At 41.7% G+C, this 24,041-nt stretch overlaps 1 protein-coding gene and 1 non-coding gene across 6 annotated transcripts in view; one reads left to right on the forward strand and one right to left on the reverse strand.

Moving 5' to 3' along the window:
- disp1 (dispatched homolog 1 (Drosophila)) overlaps positions 1-22,929 on the reverse strand; it is a 419,126-nt gene extending 396,197 nt beyond the window's left edge. For 4 of the 5 annotated variants that reach the window (XM_072248242.1, XM_072248256.1, XM_072248264.1 and 1 more), the window contains exon 1: positions 22,731-22,929. The gene's annotated coding sequence lies outside the window, so the exon portion shown is untranslated. The remainder of the gene's footprint in view (positions 1-22,730) is intronic. The other variant, XM_072248306.1, reaches the window with a different exon arrangement.
- Positions 22,930-23,740: 811 nt separating this feature from the next.
- Positions 23,741-23,822, forward strand: trnas-gcu (transfer RNA serine (anticodon GCU)). Its single transcript has one exon. It is a non-coding gene; the product is annotated as a tRNA-Ser (tRNA).
- Positions 23,823-24,041: the final 219 nt, after the last annotated feature.

Raw genomic sequence — 24,041 nt, forward strand, 5'->3', positions numbered from 1 at the left:
AAAACTAACACCAAGGCTGTTTACAAGAAGGGAATAAGCAGACTATTTTCTAAGGAAGCTGAGATCTTTCAATGTGTGCAGCAAGATATTGGAGATCTTTTACCAGTCTGTTGTAGCTAGTGCGGTCTTCTTTGCAGTTTTATTTTGGGGGAGCAGCATTGGTGCTGGTGATGCAAAAAGACTAAATAAACTCAAAAAGGCTGGATTTGTGCTTGGCTACAACCCAGACACTTTTGAGTTAGTGGTGGGGAAGAGGTCAATAAACAAACTGTAATCCATTATGGACAATCTGACACATCCTCTGCATAACCTATTGAATAAGCAGCAGAGCACCTTTTTGAAAATACTCATTCAGCTCTGCTGTCACAAGGATTATTACAGAAAATATTTCCTACCACATGCAATAAGCATATACAACAGTTCATCTCTGTGTGACAGGAGAGCACACATCATAGTACAATAGTCTGTTTTATTATTTCATACATTATTGCAAATGATTGCACATTGGTAAATTATTGTGTATATTATTTTGTACTTTATTATTAGTTAAGTCTGCAAACTGCTAAATGTTTTTTTAAATGTTGCTGTAACGAAAGAAATTCCCACTCAGGATCATTAAAGTATTTTTTATTATTGTGTCTTTCTCCATGCTAAAATAATAGATAAGATAATGATACAAACAATAGAAAATCTGCAAATGCTGGAAATCCGAGTAATACACAAAATGCTGGAGGAACTCAGCAGGCCAGGCAGCATCTATGGAAAAAGTATAGTCAATGTTTCAGGCTGAAACCCTTCAGCAGAACTGGAGAAGAAAAGCTGAGGAGTAGATTTTTAAAAGGGGGAGGGGAGAGAGAACCACCAGGAGACAGGTGAAACCTGGAGGGGGAAGGATGACGTAAAGAGCTGGGAATTGGTGAAAGGGACAGAAGGCCATGGAAGAAAGAAAAAGGGGGAAGGAGCACCAGAGGGAGGTGATGGGCAGGCAAGGACATGAGATGAGAGAGGGAAAAGGGGATGGGAAATGGAGGAGGCGGCAGTTTGGGGAAGCATTATCGACAGTTTGAGAAATCAATATTCATGCCATCAGGTTGGAGGCTGCCCAAATGGAATATAAGGTGTTGTTCCTCCAACCTAAGTGTGGCCTCATCACAACAGTGGAGGAGGCCATGGATGGACATATCAGAATGGGAATGGGAAGTGGAATTAAAATGGGTGGCCACTGGGAGATCCTGCTTGTTCTCGCAGACGGAGCGTAGATGCCTGGTGAAGCAGTCTCCCAATCTATGTCGGGTCTCACTGATGTACAGGAGGCCGCACCAGGCACACTGAACACATTAAATAACCCCAACAGACTCACAGGTGGAGTGTTGCCTCACCTGAAAGGACTGTTTAGGGCCTTGGATGGTAGTTTGGGAGGTGGTGTAGGGACAGATGTAATATTTGTTCCACTTGCAAGAATAAGTGCCAGGAGGGAGATCAGTGGGGAGGGATGAATGGACAAGGGAGTTGGGGAGGTTCATAGGGAGTGATCCCTGAGGAAAGCAGAAAGTTGGGGGGGGGGGGGAGAGGGAGGAGATGTGCTTGGTGGTGGGATCCCGTTGGAGGTGATGGAAGTTTCGGAGAATTATGTGACAGACTCGGAGGCTGGTGGGGCGATACAGTAGAAGGTACAATGGCACCTTTATCATGACTCCAAACAGACAGACACCGTCCTTGATCTTTTCAAGATATCTTCTTTCTCCAGGACTGCAATTGACCTGTTTATTGGGACACATCAAGTCCAGTACGTTTTGGCCCAATTAACGGCTACCCCAATTAGCCAAAGTTTCATAGAAATAGTTAAAATGGTATTTAAAAAAAGACAAACTGAGTAACAAATTACGCATTTAAATGAAATACAGAACAAATTTGAACACCATCAATACCACGGCAGTACTATAATACTGTCTATTAGTTTCCAATTCTTGTCAGCAGAGGAATTCATCCACATCACATTTTTTTTTACTGTTAATAAACAAAATCAGTGCAGATTACAGACTGTCTTCATAAAATTACATCCTCTAAATCTTCATGTTCATTGTAACATTCAAGATAACTGTTGATGCCTTCAAATTATCCATAGTTTCTAACTTGAAGTAGTGGATTTGTTCCATTTTTAATTTTGGCTGTTTCTGGCATTTCCAAATCTGAATGCAGGTAATGAACCACAGTGAACAAAACAGTCCTGAATTGTCTTAGTGCTTATTCCTTGCCAACTATCAGTAACAAAAATTGCTGCATTTTGAATACAAACATATGCAACTGATGCTATTTAAAAACTGTCCATTTGAAGCACAGTGTTGTGTCTAATGGCTACGCAAGTGCACACAACTGATGCTAGTTAGAACATGTTCAGCAACAGTCTCCTGCCCCAATTAAGTGGCATAGTGTCCCAAATAAAGAAGGGAAATCCCAACTATTTTCTCGATTAGTCTTCGTTCATCAAGAGCTGTTCCAAGTAAGCAGCTGCCTCGATTAACTGATGGCCCGATTAACCGGAATTCACTGAATTCTCCTTAATCATTATATTCACCACCCCACACTCGCTCACTTTCTTCCTTCCCTATCCCCTTGCATCAACGTGATCTTGAAACAGTTAGTAAACAATCTTGTCCTGCTTTACTCTTGTTTTCCATAAATGTCACAACAGAATCCCATGTAACTAATTATATCTGCAACTCTCCAATCTCCTTCACAAGTGCTATGCATTTGTGTACATCTTACAACCAGAACAAGGAGTTCCTACTAAAACTACATTTCTCACTGAAATGCTATTAATCCCTCACAAAGCTTTGGAATGTTTTGTCCCCCCCCCCCCCATGTGTAACAGTCTGGGTACACCACTCACCTCAAATTAATTTACCTTCCCCTCCACAGTGTCATTAAATTTATTCACAGGGACATTGTTTCACAAACATTTAAGCTTTACAGGTGTACCTGTTCCAGAACTGGCCCCAACACCCTATAATCGAATCTTCTGTCTTGCACCAACCTTCCAACAAGTATTCATCAACCATCTTCAGATTTCTATATCCACCCACATGTAGCAGTAAGAGTCATCCAGAGATGACCAACTTTGGAGTCCTATTTCTTAACACCCTTTCCTAATTCCTTAACATCTACCTACAGAGTTTAATGCTGTTTTCTACTTCTGTTACAGTAGTGCCATGTACCACAGCTCAGATATGCATAATCCCACTCTCATTCCCTACAATACTCTGCAACATTTTAAAGATCTATTTTATCCTGGCACCAAGAAGACATCACAAACAAGAATGTAACAGAAGGGTTACCTAGCACCCACCAATATACAGGATCTTCTATGTTTTCTGCATTTCTATGTTTGGTGGTTCTGCTGTACAACCCACTCAACCATAAAATTGTGTTCTGGATGGTACTCTTTCAAAACATGACATCCACCAGCCATTCATGTTGAGTATCTGTTTGGAAGTTGCACCCACATTTAGGCTTCTTGCTCGTTCTGCCCTTTCAGGAGCCTCAGAATCATAGGGTCAGAGTAAAGTATAATCAAGTCAATCGCAAACCACTTCACACTTTCTATCGCAAACACTGTCTAGCTGCAGAGTGGCTACCTCCTGAAATTCATAATCCAGGAAGCTCCTACCCTCCCTAACCTCACCAGATGTCCTCCAAGTTTAGAAATCCTGAGCATGTTAGATCAGAGGTATTACTACATAGAGGTATTGCTGAACAGTTTCCAAGGGGCAAGTGAAGTTTCTACATGACACAAGAAATGCTGGCCTATTGCTGTCAAATCCATAATCTGAAAAACTTTGTTCCACTTCTCTGTACCCAACTTGAATGAATCAAATATTTCCTCAATTACCTTAGCTTCACAGTTTAGATTCAAGATTGTTTAATGTCATTTCCAGTACACAAGTGTAAAGAAGAATGAAATAAGTGAGACTCCGGATCCAATGTAGCACAAAAATAACCACAATAAGATAAAGGACACAATAATAAAAAAAACACAATAAATATAAATGCATAAGATAGCATATAATATATAGATAAAATACATAAGGTATCTACACATAGATTGATTATTTGTCCATAAAGTGACGCTAGGCACAGGATTGTCTGTGCACAAGGTGACTGACAGGAAATGATTAAATAGTGGTGGTACAGAGAAGTGGGTTAGTGGGAGGAGGTGATGATCAGCCTTACTGCTCGGGGAAAGCAACTGTTTTTGAGTCTGGTGGGCCTGCTACAAGTTTAAGTTATTGATTAAACAATAATTTAGCTGTGCATTTTATTTTAAGTAACAAGCAACATCGCTCTCCCTACTTTGGCTAATTTCAGTGCTCAGCAAATTCCTCCATACTGCACTCTATGCTACACAGTCATCAGCCTTGGGGAAGGAGGGAGGGAGGGAGGGAAAGAGCAGTGAGTAACTTGATAACAATGATATAGCAATACACAGCAGCTATGGACCATTTAAATTATCCATTCATACCATTCTAGCACCACCTTTCTTCAGCAGATCATTCCCTTCCTTTCTTCCTCATGTATACATTCAGTTCTGCCTTAAATCCATCAATGCTAATTGCAAGAGTCCCATTCTCACCACTCTAAGAAAATGTCTCAGATTGATTTCTTGACTGACAACACCTACAAATCTGAGTTCACTCTTCCCAACAAGTACCCTTGCCATTTCTGCCATTAATATTTTCATAATCTTAAACAACTCTATTGTGTTACTTCTCAGGTTAAAGTTTAGCCAACTGACAGGACATAACTACATGCACTAGCTCAGCTGTACAATGCTAGTCTGACTCAGTACTACCCAGGTCAAACTGACTCACTTAGTATTACAAGTCCTGTGTTCTTTGTCAATAGCAAAGTATACAGTATATAGCATATTTTTCTATTTTATTGAAATACATTCAAGAGGGGTATAGATATAACAAGTTCTGCGATTCGGATTGGTCAATTTTTTATTTCATACCCACTGCAGATCCATCGTGCTTCACGTTGCCAACATAGATAATACAAAGGAATAGTCAGGAGAAAAATCACGGAGCCAAACAGATCTGCCCTGAATACCACCCAGTGAACACTGACACTCGGCAAGGAGGTAGCTGAATACAATCTCACAAAATGTGCAGCTTTTTCCTTCTCATCTCAATGACTTATTAATTGATGCATCCATTTTTTAAAAAATGTACTGCATCTTCTCAGGCCAGGAAATGCACAATTATGAAAATATCAGAATCAGGTTTAATATCACTGGTATGTGCCTGGAAAATTCGTCGTTTTGTGACAGCAGTACTGCACATTGCAATGTAAAATAATAAAAGAAACCTATAAATTACAATAAGTATATGTCAAAAATATTAAATTTTTGCAGAAAGAGGGAAAAAAGTGAGGCAGTGCTCAATGATACATTGTATATTCAGAAACCTGATGGTGGAGGGGAAGAAGCTATTTCTGAAATGTCAAATGTGTGTCTGAAGGCTCCTGTACATCCTCCTTCACACAAGAGCAGAGGGCAGGTACTGAGTGATGAGGGTCCTTCATGATGGATGCCCCCTTTGAGGCACCGCCTTTTGAGGGTGTTCTCGATGCTGGGGAGGATAGTGCCCGTAATGATGTTGTGTATTTAATAATTCAGTAATATTTGTGTAATATTTAAATATGTTATTAAGCATTCTTTGTTTATGCAATTTATTATGGATTATATGTAAAATTATGTGAATTGCATATGTTATAACGCTACCACATAATGCGTGCGCGCCTCAAAGTAAAACTAAGTTAGACTCACATTTCAGACCCACGTCTTTTTCTTTTACTTAGGTTAATGTTTTGGAGTTACAAAACATAACAGCTGAGATTACAACTTTCTACATCTTTTTCCGACCATCTGCAGTGGCCCCTCCATACCAGACAGGGATACAACCACTTAGAATACTCTCCATGGTACAATTTGGTGTCTCATTATGAGTCTCTTTGGTGGCATATCAGGTCTCCTCAAATTCCAAATGAAATATAGCTGCTATTGTGCCTTTTTTCTAATTGTATCAATATATTTGGGCCCAGGATAGACCCTCAGAGGTGTTGACACCCTGGAACTTGAAACTGCTAACCTATTCCATTGCTGATCCCTCGATAAGGACTGATGTGTGTTCCCTCGACTTCTCCTTCCTGAAGTCCACAATTGATTCTTGATCTTACTGCTGTTAAGTGCAAGATCGCTGCTGCCACTCAACCAGCTGGTCTATCTCACTCCTGAATGACTCCTTGTCACCATCTGTAATTCTGCCAATTGTTGTGTCATCAGCAAATTTATAGACGGCATTTGAGTTAATTTGGCATTTGGGTAATGTTGAGTTTGAGTACAGAGAGGAAATTAAGAACCTGGTGGCATGCTGCGAAGACAATAACCTATCCCTCAACGTCAGCAAGACGAGGGAATTGGATGTTCACTTCAGAAGGAGTAGCAGACCGCACGACCCAATCTACATCGGTGGTGCGCAAGTGGAACAGGTCAAAAGCTTTAAGTTCCTCAGGGTCAATATCACAAATGACCTGACTTGGACCAACCAAGCAGAGTCCACTGCCAAGAAGGCCCACCAGCACCTTTGCTTCCTGAGAAAACTAAGGAAATTTGGCCTGTCCCCAAAAACCCTCACTAATTTTTATAGATGCACCGTAGAAAGCATTCTTCTAGGGTGCATCACAACCTGGTATGGAAGTTGTCCTGTCCAAGACTGAAAGAAGCTACAGAAGATCGTGAACACAGCCCAGCACATCACACAAACCAATCTTCCGTCCTTGGACTCACTTTACACCGCACGCTGTCGGAGCAGTGCTGCCAGGATAATCAAGGACACGACCCACCCAGCCAACACACTTTTCGTCCCTCTTCCCTCCGGGAGAAGGTTCACAAGCTTGAAGACTCGTACGACCAGTTTTGGGAACAGCTTCTTTCCAACTGTGATAAGACTGCTGAACAGATCCTGATCCGGATCTGGGCCGTACCCTCCAAATATCTGGACCTGCCTCTCGGTTTTTTTGCACCACCTTACTTTCCATTTTCTAGTTATGATTTATAATTTAAATTTTTAATATTTACTATTTTGTACTCCAGGGAGCGGAAGCGCAGAATCAAATATCGCTGTGATGATTGTACGTTCTAGTATCAACTGTTTGGCGACAATAAAGTATAAAGTAAAGTTGTATCTAGCCACACAGTCATGGGTGTAGAGAGAGTAGAGCAGTGGGATAAGCTCACATCCTCTCTTTTCAAATCTTTTTGTTAATTATTATCCAAAATTAACACAAGTACATTCAAGTAAGCAACACTTCCAATGTCTCAAGAAAAAAAACATTAAAGATTGAAAAATTTTTGGTGATAATTTAAAAACCCTACCTGCATGGCATGAACATTGACTTCTCTAAGTTCCGCTAATGCCCCACCTCCCCCTCGTACCCCATCTGTTATTTATTTTTATACACACATTCTTTCTCTCACTCTCCTTTTTCTCCCTCTGTCCCTCTGAATATACCCCTTGCCCATCCTCTGGGTTTCCCGCCCCCCCTTGTCTTTCTTCCCGGACCTCCTGTCCCATGATCCTCTCGTATCCCTTTTGCCAATCACCTGTCCAGCTCTTGGCTCCATCCCTCCCCCTCCTGTCTTCTCCTATCATTTTGGTTCTCCCCCTCCCCCTCCAACTTTCAAATCTCTTACTCACTCTTCCTTCAGCTAGTCCTGACGAAGGGTCTCGGCCTGAAACGTCGACTGTACCTCTTCCTAGAGATGCTGCCTGGCCTGCTGCGTTCACCAGCAACTTTGATGTGTGTTACATGTTGGTCAGACACAGAGATACCACAGATATTTTGAGGAATTATTCCAAAAAGCACAGTTAATTTGTTAGGTTGTAAATTAATTTTGTGCTTTAGAAATTGTCGAAAAAACTGATTTCCAGAACTGTTCCAGTATAGAACAAGACCAAAACATGTGTGACAGTGTAGCTGTCTCAGTTTTACATCTATCACAATAACTATCAACATTAGGAAATATTTTAGACAGTCTCTCCTTCGTCAAATGGTAACGATGTACAATTTAAAATTGAATCAGTGAATGACTAGCACAGATCGAAGAAGAGTTAACCAGCTTCAGAATCCACGTCCAATGCTCCATCATAAAAGTCAAATTGAGTTCCTTTTCCCAATCTTGTTTAATCTTAAATAAAGGACGCTTATCCCATTGTAATAATAAATTATAAATTTTTCCAACAGAAATACTCTTAATAGTATCTAACAGGTCAGCATCCAATATGTAAGGAAAATTACTTAAATATTTTTGTAAAAAATATCTAACTTGAAGGTATTGTAAAAAGTGTGAGTATGAAAGAGAATACTTATCAACTAATTGTTCAAAAGACATCAATCTATCTCCTTTAAATAAATCCAAAAAAGAATTAATACCTTTATTTTTCCAAAGTAAAAAAAATTGGATCACTCAAGGATTAAAAAAGAAATTTCGATAAATTAAACTACAAAGTTTAAATTTTTTAAGATTAAAAGAATTGTGGAACTGGAGCCAAACTTGTAAAGAATGCAAGCTCACATCCTTGAGGTACACCAGTGGCAATTGTCAACAATACGATCATAAAGCTATCCTTGCTCTGTCCCACAAGTGTGGTGCTTTCCAAAGGAAATTTGTGACAACTTATGGGAAAGTGTCACATTGCATCATGCAACAAAATGCACAAAATAACAGAGAATGCAATTTTGACATATTACAACTACAATTGCTCATATTCAGATCAGGTTTGGTATCACTGACATATGTTGTGAAATCTATTAACTTTATGGCAGCAGTACAATGAAATACACAATAACAAAACGTAGGCCCAGAGCAATGCGCCACGTTGGGGCCCAGGTCCTAATGTGAGCTGTGATCTGCAGTTTGGACAATTTAAACACCAGCCCAGAAAGACTCTGAGCTCCTCTCTCCACAACGCCAAGTCTGTGAGACTGTCCTCAGCTGCTGTGCTTCATGTCTGCGACTTTGCGGCAATCTGCCCCATTAATATGATAAACTGAATACCGAGGCTTTGGGCCTATTCCGGGGATTTGGATCTAAGGACTCCGTTTGGTTCAGATTGCTGTTGTTATTGGTGCTTGCTTCTATTGTGTGCATGACTTGTTTTTCTCTCTTTCTCAGTGCACATTGGGGGCTGCTCTTTATTTTTTTTAAAGTTGTTTTTTTTTCGGGTTCCTTGCTTTGTAACTATCTGGAAGCAAACAAATTTCAAGGTTGTATAATTTATACATTCTTTGATGATGTACATACTTTGAATAACTAAAATACAGAAAAACTTAAAGTGTCTATTAAATAGTTAATTTTAAATAAACAGAGCAAAAAAAAAACAAATAAGGTCATGAGGTAGTGTTGAAGCTTTCAATGTTCATTTAGAAATTGGATGGCAGAGGGGCAGAAGCTGTTCCTGAATTGCCGAGTGTGTGTTTTCAGGCTTCTGTACCTCCTTCGACAGTAACAATGAGAAGAGGGCATGTCCTGGGTGGCGGGGTCCTTAATCATGGAGCTGTCTAATTTTACAAGTTTCTGCAACTTCAGGCAGTTTCAAATAAGATTAGAAGTTTTGAAGTTGGTTTGTGGAAGAGTCAGGCCAACCTTTAACGAATCTCCAAGTCTGCTAAAGAGGCAATGACAGCCACACAATATCTCAGAATCAGCTTAAACAGATGATGAATAAGCTTGCACACACACTGGGAACAATGACATTTCCACAATGACAGAAAGAGAGGATCATGGGGCCACACAAATAGTGACCAGACCTGACATATAGGCCCTCTCTCTCTCATAACTATATCCATGAAAGAGTTTAATTAATCAGACAGATTGCAACTACAACACACTCCACTACAAATGATAACAATAAATTACTGTATTACTGCATAGCTGTAATCTAGCTGGGAGTTCAAGCAGACATCCAGTTAGCAGAAATGCAACCATAAAATAGCTTTTTTCTAAGATTTATAACTAGCAACACCAAGGATGAAACTAGAATAGACTAGCTAATACACAAGTGCCCATAAGCTAAACATTTTTCTGATAACTTGGTAAATTTGGGAATTAGTTGCAGCTAAAAGTCAAACTTTTTATCTGTCACAGTAGGCTATATTCTATAGGGGTGTCTATGAATTTTAGATTAAACAAAACTGTTTAATCAAAATGCCCATTTTGTATTCTACAAGACTTGTAAAGACCAGGGGTGTCCATTCCACCCATTCCACAGCAACCACTTTGTCCAATTCATTCTGTCCCACCACAAGACCATTCCTCCCCCATACACCACTGAATTCTAAATTTCAGCTGAGTACTCGTTAGGATGTGAAACTAGAGAATAGCAGTGAAACAATTCAAATTCTATTTAATTTACATACTATCCAGAGAACTCGGTACGGCAATTGCCCTGCCTGCGAATGCAAGAAACTGCAGAGAATCGTGGACACAGCTCAGCAGCACACCACAGGAACCAGCCTCCCCTCCGCGGACTGTCTACACTTTCAACTTAACCAAACCTCCACTCACCCCAAACATTCTCTCTTCTCCCCCCCCTCCCAATCGGGCAAAAGATACTAAAGCCTGGAACCAGCCTCCCCTCCATGGACTGTCTACACTTTCAACTTAACCAAACCTCCACTCACCCCAAACATTCTCTCTTCTCTCCCCTCTATTGGGCAAAAGGTACAAAAGCCTGGAAGCATGCAACACCAGGCTCAAGGACAGCTTCGATTTCACTGTTTCATTAGTATTGGTTACCACATGTACCAAGATAGTGAAAAGCTTGTCTTGCATACTATTCATACAGATCAAATCATTACACAGTGCATGAGCTAGTATAAGGAAAAACAATACCAATGCAGAATAAAGTGTAAAAGTTACCAAAAAAGTGCAGTGACGATCTTAACAAGGTAGATTGTGAGATCAAGAGCCCACCTTATTATACAAGAGAACCATTCAAAGAGTCTGGTAACAGGTGGGTTAGAAGTCATCCCAGAGATGATAGTGCATGGCTTCTGGCTTTTGGATCTTCTATTTCAATGGGAAAGGGAAGAAAAGAGAATGTCCAGGATGGATGCAGTCTTCGCTTTCATGAGGCAGCAAGAAGTATAGACCATAGAAACAAGGCTGGTTCGTGTGATGTACTGAGCTGTGTCCACAACTCCCTGGAGTTTCTTGCAGTCAAGTGCAGAGCAGTTGCCTTACCAATACATACTGCATTCATACAGAATGCTTTCTATGGTGTAATGATAAAAATTGGTAAGACTCGACAAGACTCTAAACCCTCTTGAGGGATGTGGGAAGGCAGGGAGACCTCCAGTGTCTCTGACAACTACAACTGCAAGAAGTACATCCAGTTGCACGTTCTAACAATCGGTGTTAAGGAGTTGGAACTGAAACTGGATGGACTTGGATCATTCAGGAGGCTGAGGGGGTGGTAGATAGGACGCAGAGAGAGGTAGTTACACCCAAGGTGCAGGACACAAGTAAACTAGGTGACAGTCAGGAAGGGGAAAGAGTTTAAGGAGCCAATGCAGTGTATCCCTGTGGCCAGCCCTGTCAACAACTCACTTCAACAAACTCACTTTGGATACTTTTTTTTGGGGGGGGAGGGGGAGTTTGATCTATCAGAGGAAAGTCACAGTGGTCAGGTCTCAGGCACTAAAGGGAGGGAGAAGAATGTGCCCCAGGTGCCAGGGTCCAGAATATCTCTGATTCCTCAGCATTCTTAAGTGGGAGGATGAGCAGCCAGAAGTTGTGGTCCATGTAGGTACCAATGACATGAGTAGGATAAGTGACAAGGTTCTACAGAGGGGGCTCAAGTGCAAGCTAAAAAGCAAGACCTCCAGGGTTGTGATCTCAGGATTGCCACCCATGCTAGTGAGGCCACAACTAGGAAGATTATACAGCTTAATACATGGCTAAGGAGTTGGTGTAGGAGGGAGGGCATAAGATTTTTGGATCATTGTGCTCTCTTCCAGGGAATGAAGACTTGTACAAAAGGGACAGTTTGCACCCTAACTGGAGGGGGACTAGTATCCTAGTGGAAAGTTATGTTAACACTGCACGATGGGGTTTAAACTAGAGTTGCAGGGGAATGGGAACCAGAGTGCCAGAACAGTTAGTGGGGAGGTCGTGGAGGCAGATGTTGGTAAGGCCTCAGATAAAGTTAGGAATCAAAAGGTTGAGCATGGTGGGACTAGTGTCCTGAGCTGCGTATACTTCAATGTAGGAAGTATCGTAGGAAAGCTGGATGATCGTGCTGATGAGGTAGCATCAGAGGCAATGTGTAGTGAGGAGAGGCTGTTTATAAGGAAAAACTGTAGTCTACAGGATGAGTTGCAACATAAAAAGGCAGACAAAATCGAAAAAGGTGAATACAGGACTGAAGGTGTTATACTTGAATGTACGTATACTTGAATAAGGTAGATGAACTTGAAGCACAGTTGCAGAATGACATGTATGATATTGTGGACATCACTGAGTCATGCCTGAAAAAAGATTATAGCTAGGAGCTTAATGTCCAAGGATACGCATTGCATTGAAAGGACAGGCAAGAAAGCAGAGGGGGTGGTGTTGCTGTGTTGGTAAAAAATGAAATCATATCATTAGAAAGAAGTGACATAGGATTGGAAGGTGTTGAAACATTGTGGATAGAGCCAAGGAACTGCAAGGGTAAAATGACCATTGATGGGAGTTATATACAAACCCCTGAACAGCAGTAAGGATGTGGTGTACAAATTACAATGGGACACTGAAAACGCTTGCCAAAAGGGCAATGTTATAATAGTCATGGTGGATTTTAATATGCAGGTAGATTGGGATAATCAGGTTGGTGCTAGACTCCAGGAGGGGGGATCTCTAGAATGCCTACAAGATGGCTTTTTAAGAGTAGCTTGTCATTGAGCCCACCAGGGGCTCAACTACTCTAAATTGGGTGTTGTGCAATGAACCAGAATTGGTTAGAGAGCCCAAGGTAAAAGAACCCTTAAGGGCAAGTGATCATAATATGATCAAATTCATCCTGAAATTTGAGAAGATGAAGCTAAAGTCAGGTGTATTAGTATTACAGTGGAGTAAAGGGAATTAGAGGCAGGAGAGAGGAGTTGGCCAGAATTGACTGAAAAAGAACACTGGCAGGGTTGAGGCAGAGCAGCAGTGCATGGAATCTCTGGAAGCAACTTGGAAGGCACAGGATATATACATCCCAAAGAGGAAGAAGTATTCTGAAGGAAAGATGACACAACCATGGCTAAGAGAGAAGTCAAAGCCAACATAAAAGCCAAAGAGAGGACATATAATAGAGCAAAAATAACTGGGAAGTTAGATTGGGAAGCTTTTAAATATCAACAGAAGGCGACTAAACAGACATTAAGAAGGTAAAGACGGAATAGGTAAGCTAGCCAATAATATTAAAGAGGATACCACAAGTTTCTTCACATAAATGAAGTGTAAAAGAGAAGCAAGAGTGGATATCAGGCTGCTGGAAAATGATGCTGGAGAGGTAGAAATGGCAGACAAACTGAATAAGCATCTTGCATCAGTCTTCACCGTGGAAGACACTAGCAGTATAGTGGAAGCTCCAGGTGTCAAGGGGGATGAAGTATGTGAAGTTACCATTACTAGGTTCTGGGAAAACTGAAAAGTTTGAAGGTAGTTAAGTCACCTGGACTAGATGGTGTACACCCCAGGGTTCTGAAAGGGGTAGCCGAAGAGATTGTGGAGACATTAGTAATGATCTTTCAAGAATCATTAGATTCTAGAATGGTTCCAGAAGACTGGAAAATTACAAACGTCACTCCACTCTTCAAGAAGGGAGAGTAGCAGACAAAAGGAAACTATAGGCCAGTTAGTCTGACCCCAGTGGTTGGGAAGATGGTGGAGTTGATTATTAAGGATGAGGTGTCAGGGTACTTGGAGGCACATGGTAAAATACCCTTCCTTGCCTGACAAACCTAGTGGAATCCTTTGAAGAAATAACATGGAGGATGGACAAAGGAGAATTGGTTGATGTTGTGGACTTGGATTTTCGAAAGGCCTTTGATAAGGTACCACACGAGGCTACTTAACAAGCTATGAGCCCAATGTATTACAGGAAAGACTCTAGCATGGATGAAGTAATGGCTGATCAGCAGGAAGCAGAGAGTAGGAATAAAGGGAGCCTTTTCTGGTTGGCTGCTGGTTTCTACTGGTGTTTCACAATAGTCTGTGTTGGCACGGATTCTTTTTACGTTATATGTCAATGATTTGGTTGATGGAATTCATGGCTTTGTTGCAGTTTGTTCTGAAAACCTGTGCACAGTCTCTGAAAACCTGTGCCAACCAACCAGCAGGAGTATTCAAGGATATTTTCAACCTCTCACTGCCATGGGCAGAGGTTCCCACTTACTTCAAAAGGCAACATTTATACCAGTGCCTAAGAAGAATAATGTAGGCTGCCTTAACGACTATTACCCAGTAGCACTGACATCAACATTGATGAAATGCTTTGAAAGGTTGGTCACGACTAGACTGAACTCCTGCCTCAGCAAAGACCTGGACCCACTGCAATTCGCCTATCGCCACAACAGGTCAACGACAGACGCAGTCCCAATGGCTCTCCACATGGCTTTAGACCACCTGGACAACACAAACAACTATATCAAGATGCTGTTCATCGACTATAGCTCAGCATTTAATACTATCATTCCCACAATCCTGATTGAGAAGTTACAGAATCTGGACCTCTGTACCTCCCTCTGCAAATGGATCATCGACTTCCTAACCAGAAGACCACAATCTGTGTGGACTGATGATAATATATCCTCTTTACTGATGATCAGCACTGGCACACACCTCAGGGGTGTGTACTTAGCCCACTGTTCTACTCTCTATACACACCTGACCGTGTGGCTAGGCATAGCTCAAATACCATCTATAAATTGGCTGACAATACAACCATTGTTGGCAGCTCAGGTGGCAACTAGAGGGCGTACAGCAGTGAGATATGCCAACTAGTAGAGTGGTGCCACAGCAACAACCTGGCACTCAACGTCAGTAAAAAGAGCTGACTGTGGACTTCAGGATGGGTAAGACAAAGGAACACATACCAATCCTCACAGAGGGATCAGAAGTGGAGAGAGTGAGCAGCTTCAAGTTCCTGGGTGTCAAGATCTCTGAGGATCTAACCTGGTCCCAACATATCGATGCAGTTATAAAGAAGGCAAGTCAGTGGCTATACTTTATTAGGAGTTTGAAGAGATCTGGCATGTCAACAAATACACTCAAAAACTTCTATAGTTGTAACTTGGACAGCATTTTGACAGGCTGCATCACCGTCTGGTATGGAGGAACGACTGCACAGGACGGAAAAAAGCTGCAGGGATCAGTGTCTCAGAAAGGCAGCGTCCATTATTAAGGACCTCCAGCACCCAGGGCATGCCATTTTCTCACTGTTACCATCAGGTAGAAAGCACAGAAGCCCGAAGGCACACACTCAGTGATTCAGGAACGGCTTCTTCCCCTCTGCCATCCAATTCCTAAATGGACATCGAATCTTTGGACACTACCTCACTTTTTTTTAAATATACAGTATTTCTGTTTTTGTACTTTTTTTAATCTATTCAATATACACACAATTGATTTACGTGTTTATTTATTAGTATATTTTTAAAATTTTATTTTTTTGTTCTCTGCTATATTATGTATTGCATTGAACTGTTGCTGCTAAGTTAACAAATTTCACGTCACATGCTGGTGATAATAAACTTGATTCTTATATGAAGATAGGTGGAGGGGTGGGTAGTTTTGAGGAAGTAGAGGCTACACAAGGACTTGGGACAAATTAGGAGAATGGGCAAAGAAATAGCAGATCATGAACTTCCTTTGAATCCTCTCCAGTTTCAGCATATTCTTTCTAAGATAAAGAGCCCAAAGTTGCTCACAATACTCCAAGCGAGGCCTCAACAGTGCTTTATAAAGTCCTTGCTTGTTGGGAAGTGTGTATGGTCATGCACTTTAGTAGAAGAAATGAAAGAGTGGCTATTTTCTAAATGGAGAGAATACACAAAAAACTGAGGCGCAAAGGAACTTGGGAGTCCTTGTGCAAGATTCCCTAAAGATTAATCTGCAGGTTGAGTCTGTGGTGAGGAAGGCAAATGCAATGCTAACAATCATTTCAAGGGGACTAGAATACAAATGCAAGAATGTAATGGTGAGACTTTATAAAGCACCAGTGAGGCCTTGCTTGGAGTATTGTGAGCAGTTCTGAACCCTTTAACTTAGAAAGATGCACTGAAACTGGAGAGGGTTCAAAGGAGGTTCACAAAGATGATTCAAGGATTGAAAGGCTTGTCATATGAAGAGCTCTTGATGGTCCTGGGCCTGTTTCACTGTAATGTAGAAGAATGAGGGGTGACCTCATTGAAATCAATTGAATGGTAAAAGGCCTTGATCGAGTGGATGTGCAGAAGATGCTTCATTCGTTGGGAGAGACCAGAACAAATATCTTTAGCCACAGTGGTGAATCCATGGAATTCCTTGCCACAGGCAGTTGTGGAGGCCAAGTTTTTATGTATATTTAAGGCAGAGGTTGATAGATCCTTGATTGGCCAGGACATGAAGGGATATGAGGAGAAGCCAAGAAATTGGGGCTGAGAGGAAAATTGGATCAGCATGATAAAAAGGCAGAGGAGACTCATTGGGCTGAATGGCCTGATTCTGCTCCTATATCTATGCTTTTGTGTGACAATAATAAACCAATTTATATAGTGTCTTTAGTGAGAATTACATCCAGTGTAAAAGGGTATATTTTTACTTTATTTAAACTACACTTCATATTTCAAAGTACACTATTGTGTCGTACCAAAGAACACAGGAGGCAATTTGCACAGAGCTTGCATGAACTGCAACATAATAAATGATACAATGATCTATTTTTGTGAGATTGACGAAGGGATAAATATGGGCCAGCATAGGAGAAGGCCATTCTGCATAGCTGGTCCACCACAACTTTTATACTAGACACAGCCACTCTAAAAGAATAAAATCAAAGAAGTGCAGATGCAAGAAATTTCACTTCATGCAAGTCAGTGATAATAAATCTTATTTTGATGCCGGAAAGCTGATATGGAGTCAAATTATTGCTAACATTCAGTGGTCATTTTAGGTCAAAGACCTTTCAGAGTGAAATGCAGAGAAAACAAGTTCACTTTAAATTACAAGAGGATGGGGGGAAATCAATAGTTTCAAGGGAATGATGCAGGGTCTTAACCCCAAATGTATGCAGATTAGGTGAGATGAAATCAGCTGATTGCAGTCAAAGTCCAGAAACAGGCCTTTCAGCCCACCTCATCCATGCATATTATTAATTTCTTGAGCTACTTCAGTTTTTTTGTATTTAGCCCACACCAATCTAAACCAGTAGTTCACAGAGTGGGCAATATCGCCCCATGGGGACTGTGGGAGTTTTAAGAGGGTGATAAAGGTAAAAGGGGTGGTGGGGGGGTCAATACTTGGTAACAAGGGGGCAGCTGAGGGATGACAGGCTTAATTTAAGAAGTGAATTATTTATTACAAGTATTTTATCCTTAGTGCCTCATAATTGATTACAATGATCACGTAATCACCCCATCTGTTGATAACTCATGGTTCTCTTAGACTTTGCTCGAGGTGTGTTATAGTTATGAAAAGCAATGTGACATTTCTAAATTTGGTATATCACGAGGAAGTGTTATTTTCAGGCCCAGCCCACATATTACTGCCATTCATTACTGTAGTACTGTTGGCTAGTACGATTCCAATACTGTAATCATGCATTAACACAATTCCTATGAATTAGAGTATGACATTCAATGGGTTAAAGCTCAGAATTTGCCCTTTCCAATAGACTTCACCACATTTAGCTCGTCTACGACCCAATTAAAATATCGCTGCTCCACTTTACATACCTTCAGGCAGAGTCAGGTTTTGCCTGAGCTGTGATGAAGTCATAACTTTCCCCTAAACCTTTCCTCTCCATTGGGGCAGTAGCGGAAGTTAGAGAAGTCAATGTTCATGCCATCAGGTTGGAGGCTACCCAGACGGAATATAAGGTGTTGTTCCTCCAACCTGAGTGTGGCTTCCTCCCTTACACGTCCTCCCTTACCACCATTCAAGGCCCCAGACAGTCCTTCCAGGTGAGGCAACACTTCACCTGTGAGTCGGCTGGGGTAATATACTGCATCCGGTGCTCCCGATGTGGCCTTCTATATATTGGCAAGACCCAACGCAGACTGGGAGACCGTTTTGCTGAACACCTACGCTCTGTCCGCCAGAGAAAGCAGGATCTCCCAGTGGCCACACATTTTAATTCCACATCCCATTCCCATTCTGACATGTCTATCCACGGCCTCCTCTACTGTAAAGATGAAGCCACACTCAGGTTGCAGGAACAACACCTTATATTCCGTCTGGGTAGCCTCCAACCTGATGGCATGAATATTGACTTCTCTAACTTCCGCTAATGCCCCACCTCCCCCTCGTACCCTATCCGTTATTTATTTTTATACACACATTCTTTCTCTCACTCTCCTTTTTCTCCCTCTGTCCCTCTGACTATACTCCTTGTCCATCCTCTGGGTTCCCCTCCCTTGCCTTTCTCCCTGGGCCTCCTGTCCCATGATCCTCTCATATCTCCTTTGCCAATCACCTGTCCAGCTCTTGGCTCCATCCCTCCCCCTCCTGTCTTCTCCTATCATTTTGGATCCCCCTCCCCCTCCCACTTTCAAATCTCTTATTAACTTTTCCTTCAGTTAGTCCTGACAAAGGGTCTCGGCCTGAAACGTCGACTGTACCTCTTCCAAGAGATGCTGTCTGGCCTGCTGCGTTCACCAGCAACTTTGATGTGCGTCCTCATAGGTCTACCTCTCCACTCCCAGTAACACCCTCATGAATCTTTTCACCCTTATGACATCCTTTCTACAGCCAAGCAACCAAAACTACACAGAATATTCTAGCAGTACAGCTATACATGATATTCCAACTCCTGTATACAAATACCCTGGCCAATGAGGGCAAGTATGCCAAAAGCCCTCTTCACCAACCTGTTTGCCTGTGTCTCCAGTTTTAGAAAACTATGTATCTGTACCCCAGTCTCTCTGTTCTACATAGACTGAGCATTTAATGCACAGTTGAACAGCTTGCTTCTGTGCTGTAAATTATCAAATTATAGAAATGACCAGACCATTCAACCCATCACTTCCACCCTCCTCCACAAAGCCCTCATTTCTGCAACTAAGTCCCACAATACATTTTGAAATGTGACAAAGGCTGGATTTTCCCTCCATTCTTTCAGGAAGCAGGTTGTTTTGTGTTGAAGAAACCGTAAGTTAAATTCATGAATAAAAGCAACATGAGGAACAGAAGTAACTAAAGACTAATTAAACAAATTCAGTCAGGTTCAATCAATGGCTACGCTTGGCTTCTCCATGCAAGCTAATACATGCACGTTACAGGAACAGAGAGAAAGTGAGAACTGTTTGAGGCTCCGGATTCACTAGGAGAACCACAATACATAATCACTGCCAAAATGGCCCTGTGGAAAAGCACTTATAGCTTCCTGAAGCTTCTGTGCTGGCACCAGGATACTGACAACCCCCTCTTGCCTTCAATTGCAGTGACCACCAGAAATGTTTATGGGTCAAGATGTTATGCACTCTCATGCCCTAGGGTGAATAGGGCAAAGGATGCTGTTCCAGTGTCAGCTTAACCAAACCCAGAGCAGGCACCTCCAGCCTGCTGCCTCTCCCACAAGAGGTGGAGGGGTGGGGGACAAAGGGAACAGGATTGGCATTTCCCTTTCCAAACCCTTGAAGCATAGGTTGCAAGTAAAACAACCTCAAGCCTATCCTCTCAGCTCCATCCCAGTTCCAACACCACAAACCTTGAGCCACTCCCCTTCCCTACACTTGCACCTCTTCCAATTACAGCCTCAATATTTCCCCTACTCTACCTGAGCCAGATGCTCAGAAGGCTCGGAGCTGATTTTGTTGCTATATTTTAAATTAGACTTCCTTTCAATTTCAAATAGAAAAATCACCCCAAACCTATCCAATCTTTTTTCATAGCTAAAATTCTGCAGCTCCAGCAACATTCTTCCCAACCTTTTACAAGCTGTTTAGTATTATCACATCCTTCCCATAATGTGGTGACAAGACTGTGTGTAGTGTCCTGTAATGATCTAACAGGTGTTTCCTACAGTTTCAGTATCATTTACCTGCTCTTAGGTACTATGCAATGGCTAGTGGATGCAAGTACCTCACAATACATAAATTTGTACCTGAAGTTCCGAGGAACTTCAGACAGATTACAGAAAAGCAAGTGCAGAGCCAGACAAAAGTTAGGAGGGGTAATAATACTTGGATTAAAAATATTGGGCCTAAATTGATTACGAATGCCAAATAACTGGAATTATGACAGCAAAACTCAATCATGGAGGTGTTTCTCTACAAGCAAACAAGATTTCATCTGCAGCTTCTGTTTTAATTTAATTAAGGTTTTCAAAAAATATCACTGGAACATAAAGGATCACTTGATCATCAAGCTAATAAAAATGGCAAGGAATCATTCCAGTTTAAAAGTATGTAAAAAGAATTAATTATGGAAGCAATTCAGTTTCTACATCAGCCCTACCTGAATTACATGTAACTGAACATAGAAAATTTGGCAGGGATTAACGGAGGGAAGCACCAGGCTCCTACTGCAGTCATATGCATCAGCCTACTTTTTTCCTCTGCTGGCTCCAGTCAGCCTGGCAAAACAATAACAGAGCTCTTGGGGTGGGAATTCCCACCCTCTCTAGCTTGCTTATTTAAAGTAAATAAACAGTAAGATAATATTTCCTACCCACTGAATGGCCAGAAAAAAATCACATCAAATCTCTTCAAAAACAAAACTGACACCATTAATTAAAACATCACTTTTCCCACCTCTCTCTCCATCACACATAAATCACACTGTTGTTTGTTACGTAGACTGCACAAGATTATTTCTATAATTCACTTTCAGACCACTTTCTTTATACTGTTTAGAGATCAGATCATTTATCAGATAGCAAATCTTAGAAACCTAAACACATGCTTTCCATTCAAATCATATAATTTAACTATCAACCTAAGGAGACTTATATAGACTAAGTACCTAATAATAGAATTCTTTCTAGACTTCCTTCTTTTCTGAGTAGTTTGAACTATTTCCTGACTGCTTCCTGCTGCAGGACAAATGGAAAGCTAAGCCCCTAACTAATTATAGTGATACACACCAAAATGCTGGAGGAGCTCAGCAGGCCAGGCAGCTTATGTGAAAATGAATAAACAGTCGATGTTTCGGGCTGAGATCCTTCATCAGGACTGGAAAGGAAGGGGGAAGACTTTTTCCAGTCCTAATGAAGGGATCTCAGCCTGAAATGTTGACAGTTTATTCATTTTCATAGATGCTGCCTGACTCGCAGAGTTCCTCTAGCATTTTGTGTGCGTTGCTCTGGATTTCCAGCATCTGCAGAATCTCTTATATTTATAACTATAGTGATGTTAACAGTCATTCAAAAATGATCAAAATCGCAAAGCATTTTTCCAAGCTAGGTTGATTTTAGCTAGGCTGATCAGGAATTTAAAAACCCCATTAGAATTAAAATTATTTCGAAGGGTCTTTTAAACTACAACTGAAGAAACCAGCAGTAACAGTAAACCTCGCACCTCCTTCAAGATGGTTATAAATATAGTTCAATACGATGGGTTACCTTTATTTCCTACAAATTCTCTGACCATTATACAAAACGGAGCAGAAAGCATGCTGAAACTGTGGGGATCAGTGGTAGAAACTTTACACTACATCTAATCGTACAGGGTTCTTTAACGCTCAATTCCAAAAATGGTATATTATTCCATTTTTCAGCATCAACATTTGAGCTAGTGTAGCTATGCGTTGCTTTTGCTCCAAGGTTTTCACTAAAATACACAAGGTAAAATAACTAAAAATCTGGAGGCAAATGTCTTACTTTATAGCATACTACACAACTCGTCATAAAATCTTCATTATCTTTCTCTCTACATTTATCGACACTTTCGAGTTTCAATATTCATAAAATTAGCAACAATATCAAGCCTTGAATGCAGTGAAATTGGTATACTTTAATTGCACTGGATAGACCTAAAATATATTTGTGTTACCGTTAATTCCTTACAATTTTAGATTAAATCTGCATGTTGGCAATACATAGATGTGCGTTTCGCATTGCCAGGATTAAAGCACGTCCAGCATTTCGGAATGTTCTCACTGCCATAAAGCCACGCTTTATAGAGCAACATGTGTATCTCATGTTATTTCCAAAAACATAAAGATAGATATATCTATAGTGCGAGCATTCCCCTAGAGCTCATGAACAGATCATCTTGCAAGATACATCACTAGTTTGGCATGATCTCCAGTTGATTGTGGGACAAATTATTAATAAATAAATAACTCAACCCGCTTCATTTGTGTTCTGCACAAACAATAAACTGCGACTTTATTTTTTTTAAATCACCAAAGAAGTTTTGGAGAACCTTTCGCCGCCGGCCGAGTGGAAAAGTTAGGACAGCCAGTGAATTAAGTCGGCGTGTGCTGAGGGACCTACCTGAGCGGAGATGGCCCACACGATTTCAGCCTCGTTCCCTCCGCGTTTCCTCACTCAATTAAACCCAACCTGAGAGGCGCGGTCACCCAGGGACACACCAAGCCGACACCACCGCCGCCGCCGCCAACCAACCAACACAAGGAAGAGACGCACGACGACGACCAAAACGACAACGTACCACAGCCGCCGCTCGCCACCCCCGTGTTGACGTTTCGCAAAGTGCCCTCTCCCTGGCGCCAATCGCAGAGGGAGGCGGGCGACCGACGGCATTCGATAACCAGTCACAGAGGCAGCTGCGTCCGGTTCCGCGTGATGATTGGTGTATAATCTGAAGGACCGGCTCGATCCCGCCTACTATCGAGTTCCCATTGGCTGACTCTAACTACCTTGATCTTAAGCGTCCCGGCCCCTTTTTCTATGATTGACAGACATCCAAACCAATGACTAACGGGATTCGCCGGAGCGCGCGGCTCTTGACTGAACCGTACTTGCCCAATCACAGACTGAGTTAAGAAAAATCCTCATTCAACCAACCTTGATTTCTTACGTATACTGGTGCATCTAACCCGATGAGAGGATAGGAAGGGAATGACGGCACAATTAACCATCGGGAAGAGAAGGCTGAAGAGAATATTAGCCAATAGAGAGCTCAAGGTGGCAGAAAGATCCGCCCCTCTCCTTCCAGTCTGACCTGACAGTTGACAGTGGGAGTCAGGGGTGTCGAGCGAAGTGGTGTTCATAAACTCCAGGATGGTGTCGGCATCTAGTATGGGACTTTCCGAACAACTTTTCATTCAGCGTCAGAGCGAACTGATACTGCTGCTGCGAAAAGAGGTGACTCCACAGCGCGAGTTAACCGAGGCTCATATAAGGGTGTAGAGGGGAAGGAGGGAAGGAAGGGGCTGGCATCGGTTGACTTGAGATAAAGAAGATAAAAGTATTTGTGTGGAAGTGTCTGAACGGGAGAATTAGTTGGTTGGCTACTGTAGGTTCACAGGAGGCGCCAACAGGACGAGGTGGCCGAGTGGTTAAGGCGATGGACTGCTAATCCATTGTGCTCTGCACGCGTGGGTTCGAATCCCATCCTCGTCGAATTTTTTTCTGCTCTTTCTCATTTGTACCGATGCATTGTATTCTGTGCGTTTTCACTACATTCATGAATTTCCTTTGCAAATAAGTAGAATCGTCAATAGGATGTTATTCTCAACCCACCTCCAGGAGGAGGCTCCCCAGTCACATTCCGGCTTTAGGTGCCAGGTCCTCAGGTCACTTCTCCTCAAGTACATTATCCAGGTAGCTTTCGAAATGTGC

This window comes from Mobula birostris, chromosome 2, assembly GCF_030028105.1.
Source record: "Mobula birostris isolate sMobBir1 chromosome 2, sMobBir1.hap1, whole genome shotgun sequence".
Taxonomy (NCBI): domain Eukaryota; kingdom Metazoa; phylum Chordata; class Chondrichthyes; order Myliobatiformes; family Myliobatidae; genus Mobula; species Mobula birostris.